Genomic DNA, 7,316 nt, shown 5'->3' with positions numbered 1-7,316 from the left:
TTTTCAAATGTTTGCTTTTCCTTTTTGCAATTGATCTGGCTTTAGCTGAGAGATAACTTTGTTTTGTCTTAAAAGTCCAGAAGTCACTTGCATCTTCTGTAAACGTTAAGCCATCTGTGTAGTGTCATGTCAAGCCTTTCTCCCATCCATTATGAGAAGCTCTGCAGTTGATAAGTTTGATTGATCTTTTGGGGGAGAATAATTAAGAATTTTATCTGATGGTAAAATGACCAAGTAGAATGTTCACATTAAAAAAAATGTTTAAACAGACCAATATTTTAAAATGCACCTTGTCGTCATCATCATCAACAGTGAAATTTATTTTAATGTTGCATTTTATGTAATGCCTGTCTATTGACTAAAATATATTATGACTGATATCACTGGCTCGAGTTGAGGATTTCACAAATTATTAAGGGAAATAAAAAAGAATAATTTGAATCCAAACTTAACTAGAATCTTAATATGCTCTTAAATAATCTTTCTTTGCATTTTTGCGCTTTCTACTTATACACTTATCTACTCTTATAACTGATAACACTTTAGTCAGAACAAGATATTATTCGAAGTTTCCTGTAGCTTTACAACAACTTTGACAATCCTGTTGAATTCAGAGCCACACAGTTTCTTGTACTAGTAACATTTCTGAATTTAAAACAGCACTATTTGTTATATTATATTGCTCTAATTCCAAGACATCATTACATGGTATGTAATAGAAATCAAAGCCATGATCACAGTAACGAAACTATGAATAGTATGCATGTAAAACTAATAGTTTATGTTAGGAAGTGCATGTTGTGTCCTTTTATACGATATGTAATGGTAGTGTGCTTATTTAGTTACACACAGCTACTGAACCACATGCTAATTAGAGTAAAAAAAACCTGTGATCCGCAATCGCTCAGTTCTGGCTTTTACAAAGGTACTTGTCTGTTTTTAATCAATACCAAATGGTGCACTAAGTTCCCAGCCTGCAAGTCGCTTGGAGAAACAGAGAGGAAGTTGTTCAAGGGAGTCAAAAATGGGGAAAAAAGATAAACAGATGATGGTTTGAGAAAGTCTTTTCATAAATCTGGATACATAAGCTGTGGGCAGTCATAGTGATCCAATTCAGGCACTCTGTCAAACTGGAAAGCTCTGTTGCTGCGTGTTTTATGTCAGCACAATTCTAATATCCTCAAGATGGAGTTTGCCCTTGCGAATTTACATTGGTGGTTATCTATTGCTCTGGAGGATTCTCAGGAAAGGTAATAAGGCATGTTATCCTCTGTTGTACTCAAAATTAAACAAATATGTTAATTAAATAAATAAATGTCACAACTATCATGATAAGTTAAAGTCAGCTTTTATTTTTTATCAAATGTTTGAATCTGAGGTGAATTTTACACATTATTCATTCCTTTATAACTGCTTAGAATAAAAACAAATCTTAATCAAATAGATGAACACAATAAGTTTAATCATTATGGATTTTGCCATTATGTTATCTTCCCCTTTTGTATTCTTTTACTGGCTTACGTCTTTTTTCTCATGCATTCACTCGCTTGCACATGTATATACTTCTTCGAGGCAGGAAATAGTTTCCAGCCAGTCTGGGCCTGGTCATTGGGCCCCTTCACAAAACATTAGTTTCGTCTGAATTTTGGAGACAGGAGACGCTGGGAATAACGACAGGATTCGGTTCAGTTTAGTCTCATTCCTGCTACAGTATGTGTGCTTTCAGTGTCATACACTGACAAAACTGCTTGGAATAGGTCATTGATCTCAGAAAGTCAAACAAGAGAAAACTTTAAAACTTCTGCACCAGGATTACGATCAGTTTGTGGAATATAATGCTGTCAGTTACTTATTTGGATGTGTGTAATGTGGGTAAGCTCTTACTATAATTTCTGCTATGCAGTAATTCTTGAAGTAGAAATCTGTTAAACCCTAGACGTTAAAGAGGTTGACAGTGAAATATATTTTATTGAATGGGCTGGAACTATACAATACTGTACAGTGAAGAGATTCACCGGGGTGGGGGGGAGATCACTTACTAAAATTCAATCGGACAGAAGTTAGCAAGCACAGCTTGAGATGTTCAGATTGCACCCGCAACCCGTTCAAAAGCTGTAAGGAACTTCTGTTTACAGTTCTAAATGCCATCATTCTACCACATAAATAAAAGCAGCCTCGTGGCATGTTTCTCTACCAAACTAGACATATTTTCTAGTTATAGAAGTTTTTAAAAAGTGGCATTGTCTGTTACAATAAAATGTCCACATCTCAGTAGATATGGATACCTGCCTGCAATGTCACATTTACTCTGCTCTCTACTTCTCAATGAAACTACAGTTTTTTTCTCGAATTGTCGGTTTTGCGAGCTGCTGACATTTGCTAAAGTATATGATTTCACAAGGGGTGCTTTCAGCAATTCTTACTGCAGTTCAACTGTAGCAAATCAGTTTTGTATCTGTGTCTACGTATCCCAGTGAATCTAATGGATTATCTCTGAATGAAACCTTTATCTCTCTGCCACATCAATCAGCTCAATCATAAAGTTAAAAGACAATTCAGCCTGTATGAGATTGATTATTTTAAGATTGATTGTTTGCCGATATCTGCAATTAGCTTTTCTGAAATATTTAGTTAAAGGAGCGCGACCTTTAGGAGGTGAAGCATTTTGTTCATTATTTATTGTTCTTCTCTTTGGAGTGTGTTCATGCGTTTGTATGCCGAACCAAATGCTCTGGGGACAATTCAACATTGTCAGTTATGATTAAAACATAGCATTGGCTCACTACAATCTGGTAGATTTGCTGCCCGAAGTGGAATGAAATCCATGTCCTTGGTCCTTACTATTTACAATGTCAGTTGGAGTAATGTTGGAGGCTAGTACTTACCTTGGGCCTGAAGGTAGAAAATTGACCTGGGATTCTAATTCCAGAATGTTATTCATCAATCCCTGTTGGAATGCGCACATGAATAGATATTACGTGAAGGGTCAATAAGTTTTAGATGTGAGACTGAATTTAATGCCTAAGTTCAGAGACAGGGGTCAGGGCAGGCACTGTTTCGCTGGGATCCCACCATCTAATCAACTCCTTCCCAGCATTGATCAAGCACTGGCCAGGGGAGGTGGATCTCGTATATATCCCCCCACAAGTTCGTTCAGGCTATTAAGTACATGCTAAGGACCTCAGCTATCAACCAGCTTGGGACAGGGACCGGCATACGGTGTGAGCAGCCGCTCAGCAAACCCAATCAGGTTTTCCAGCAGCTTATCACAGCAGAGATTCGGGGTCCCTCCCTTGTTCAAATGCTCAAGTTAGGAATCCAGAAGTGGGGAGAATGATCCTATGAGATGCCAGAATCTGTTCTTGTCACTCCCTGTATTAACCTTGCTGGCTGGACACTCCCATGTCGACATTCACCCTCCGGATATCTGTAGGCAATCCCTCCTACAGGTCTGTAAGATGCACTGGCAGAGGCCACTGTGCCTCAGGGTATTGTCAGTACTGGTGACCCGCCAGTATCTGACTTGTTGGCAGCTCCTGATAGTGGAATTCCTGTCCCATTTGTGTCTTAATTAAGTGGTAAGCCCATCACTGTAAGTGCTTGGTAATTGCATCAAGTTCCCAGAGAAGAGCACTAAGAGTTACTTACTGCTTCTCTAACCAATAGGTGAGACCCCTGTGGTGCTTACTAAATTCCACTTGTGGTCACTCAATTATCAGGAAGTGGATTATTGTCTTATGTCGTGTTTCTATTTGACTGTCCAATAGTCTCAAGGGACCTCAGCTGTTAAATAACTTGCAATACTTATTGAGTGGCTAGAAGTTTCTGGAAGTTAATGAGCAGCATCATATAATAGGAGGATTCAAAGCTTTGAGAGAAAAAGAGAAAACTGCAAAGAAGAAATGACTAATCAATGAACATTAAAGGAAAAACAAATGGTTATCAGTTATTGGAAAGTGAAATTAAAATAAAAGAAATTGAGTCAATTCAATTCTTTTGACTTTGTAATTAAATCAGATCTTGGAGAACCTACTACTGGTTAAAAAGAGGCATGTCAATGTACAAAAGAGAGATGTGAAAAAATGTGAGGTTTTCATTTCGGAAACAAAAAACAGGTTGGTAGATTACCATCTGGATGGTGATAGATGGGAAATGGGGAGGGACAATGAAACCTGAGTGCTGTTATATACCAGTTGCTAAAAGAATGCAGATGTAGCAGGTGATGAAGACAGAAAATATTATGTTGGCCTTCATAGCAAAAGGATTTGAGTACAGAACCTACAAAATGTACATGGACATGATTAGAGCACGTCTGGGGTATTGTGCATGGTTTTGCTTTCTTGATTTGGCTGTGAAGGGAATGCAGTAAATGTTTACCAGACTAATTCTTGGGGTGGAAGCACTGATGTATGAGGAGTACTTCAATCAATTTGGACTATATTCGCTGGAGTTTAGAAGAATTAGAGCAAATGTGAGCACAAGAGGTATAGTTAGTAAGTTTTGCTTTCTTGATTTGGCTGTGAAGGGAATGCAGTAAATGTTTACCAGACTAATTCTTGGGGTGGAAGCACTGATGTATGAGGAGTACTTCAATCAATTTGGACTATATTCGCTGGAGTTTAGAAGAATTAGAGCAAATGTGAGCATAAGAGGTATAGTTAGTAAGTTTGCAGATGACACCTAAATTGGAGGTGTAGTGGTCAGCAAAGAAGGTTACCTCAGATTACAACAGGATCTTGATCAGATGGACCAATGGGCTGAGAAGTGGCAGATGGAGTTTAGTTTAGATAAATGCGAGGTGCTGCATTTTGGGAAAGCAAATCTTAGAAGGACTTATACACGTAATGGTAAGGTCCTAGGGAGTGTTGCCGAACAAAGAGACCTTGGAGTGCAGGTTCATAGTTCCTTGAAAGTGGAGTTGCAGATAGATAGGATAGTGAAGAAGACATTTGGTATGCTTTCCTTTATTGGTCAGGCTATTGAGTACAGGAGCTGGGAGTCATGTTGCAGCTGTCCAGGACTTTGGTTCGGCCATTTTTGGAATATTGTGTGCAATTCTGGTCTCCTTTCTATTGGAAAGATGTTGTGAAACTTAAAAGGCTTCAGACAAGATTTACAAGGATGTTGCCAGGGTTGGAGGATTTGAGCTATAGGAAGAGGCTGGATAGGCTGGGACTGTTTTCCCTGGAGTGTTGGAGGCTGAGGGGTGACCTTATAGAGGTTTATAAAATCATGAGGAGCATAGATAGGGTAAATAGACAAAGTCTCTTCCCTGGGGTGGAGGAATCCAGACCGAGAGGGCATAGGGTTAGGGTGAGAGGGGAAAGATATAAAAGAGACCTAAGGGACACCTTTTCCTTCAGAGGGTGGTACGCCAATGGAACAAGCTGCCAGAGGAAGTGGTGGAGGCTAGTACAATTGCAACATTTAAAAGGCATCTGGATGGAGATATGAATAGGAAGGGTTTGGAGGAATATGGGCCAGGTGCTGTCAGGTGGGACTATATTGGTTTGAGATATCTAGTTGGCATGGACAAGTTGGACCAAAGGATCTGTTTCCGTGCTGTATATCTCTATGACTCTGTGACTCTATCTCATAAAAACCTATAAAATGATACTAAAGACGGTTCAGGTTAAATGCAAGATGCTCCTGATGAGCCAGGAGTCTAAAACCAGCATTCACAGACCAAGGATAGAGGGTAGGACATTTCGGGCTGAGATGAGGAGAAATTTATTTCAAGCCGAGTAATGAGCCTGTGGAATTCTCTGCCAGTGAAAATGATGAAGCCAAAATATTGAATGTTTTCAAGATGGTGTTGGATATAGTTCTTAAGGTTAGTGGGATCAAAGGCTATAAGGAGAAATTGGGGACAGGGTAATGAGTTGGATGATTTACCATGACCACATTGAATGGCAGTGCAGGCTCAATGGGTCAAATGGCCTCTCTCTGCTCCTAGTTTCTATTTCTATGTCTTTCTATGTTGGTACACCAACATGCCAAAACCTCGGCTGAGAGGATTCTATTCGGTTGTTGGAACATCTGCAAACAAAAAGATCTCTTTCCACAGCTGGTCACTGATAGTGTAAGAGTATTGTAGACCTGGCAGCCATCCATTCCAAACCTCTATGCCTTGTTTAATATTCATCCTGCCATCTGTTTCATTCCCTCCACTGTGCTAAAATTACTCGATTGTTTGCCTGACAATCAAGACCAGATGAACAATAATTTGCTCCAATTCAGTTTTGGGAAAACTGAAGCCACTGGGCAGAATTAATATTGTCAAAGGGGTGCCTTGCTTGTGGGCTGGAGAATGGTGGGAGCTCTACATCACCTTCACTAGGAAGGGCTGCTGATGTAAATGGTCAGTGGAAAGCCTTCTCTGAGACTAAGGACTCTCAAGGGTGATATTTCACCCATAGTCCACCTTCCACCCTCTACCTTCAGAGTGCTAGTTAATCAAAAACCAGCAGCTCTCCACTGCCGTGAACATCTTCAAAGACAGTCACTGGCAATTCACCCACTGGAATCCCGGATCAATGAGGCCAATGTTAACAAAGCAAAATGGAGGTTAGAGGATGGGGATGACAACTTTATGGAAGATTGACAGAAGCAAGATGGTAGCTCTCAACAGAAACGTCCCTTCGAATGTTCTACAGTTTTGAATGACAGACCCCCATGAGGAAGAAAGAAAGAAAACATACAAGTTTGAGTGAGTGAGAATGCTATCCCACTCAAAGTTCATCAGGTAGAAGCAGGAATCTCATGGAGTCGCCACACCACACAAACGTGCTTTATTACATAAACCCATGCCTCAAAACCCACTTTCTGGCTGGGATTGAATTCTCTTATTGCCTTCTCACTCAGCATAAACTCTGTTCCCCAGCTGCCAACTCTGTTTATCTCCCTGACAAGGGCCTGACACTGAACCAGACTGTTGGCAATGTCAATGTCATATTTAATTCTAAAATGAGTTAATTACCACAGGTCCAAACCATTACTAAAACTGTCTTTGTCCATCTCCATATCATCACCCAAATCTACCATTACCATAGCTTGAACGATGCTGCTGTCGTCATTCATATATTTGTTCCCTCCAAATATGATTATATTATCCTGGCCAGCTTCCAACATCACACCCTCCAGAAACTTGACGTCATTCAATCCTCTCCTGTTCATGTCCTAATTCACATCGATCCAATTCACCTGTCACTGCTCGCTGACCTATGATGACTCCCAATTAAGCAATGCCTGAGAACATAAGAACATAAGAACTAGGAGCAGGAGTAGGTCATCCGGACCTTCAAGCTTCCTCCACC

General features: G+C 40.0%; 1 protein-coding gene across 3 annotated transcripts in view; it reads left to right on the top strand.

Moving 5' to 3' along the window:
- The first annotated feature begins 1,037 nt into the window (after nt 1-1,037).
- The window catches only part of dlc1 (DLC1 Rho GTPase activating protein), a 477,757-nt gene continuing 471,478 nt past the window's right edge, over nt 1,038-7,316 (top strand). Inside the window, exon 1 of one of the 3 annotated variants that reach the window (XM_072569847.1) lies at nt 1,038-1,250. The gene's annotated coding sequence lies outside the window, so the exon portion shown is untranslated. Of the gene's footprint in view, nt 1,251-1,671; nt 1,873-7,316 lie in introns of those variants that run through there. The other 2 variants (XM_072569866.1, XM_072569856.1) reach the window with 2 other exon arrangements.

The sequence above is a fragment of the Chiloscyllium punctatum genome, chromosome 1, assembly GCF_047496795.1.
Source record: "Chiloscyllium punctatum isolate Juve2018m chromosome 1, sChiPun1.3, whole genome shotgun sequence".
Classification (NCBI taxonomy): domain Eukaryota; kingdom Metazoa; phylum Chordata; class Chondrichthyes; order Orectolobiformes; family Hemiscylliidae; genus Chiloscyllium; species Chiloscyllium punctatum.
This window is presented reverse-complemented; position numbering and strand designations above follow the sequence as displayed.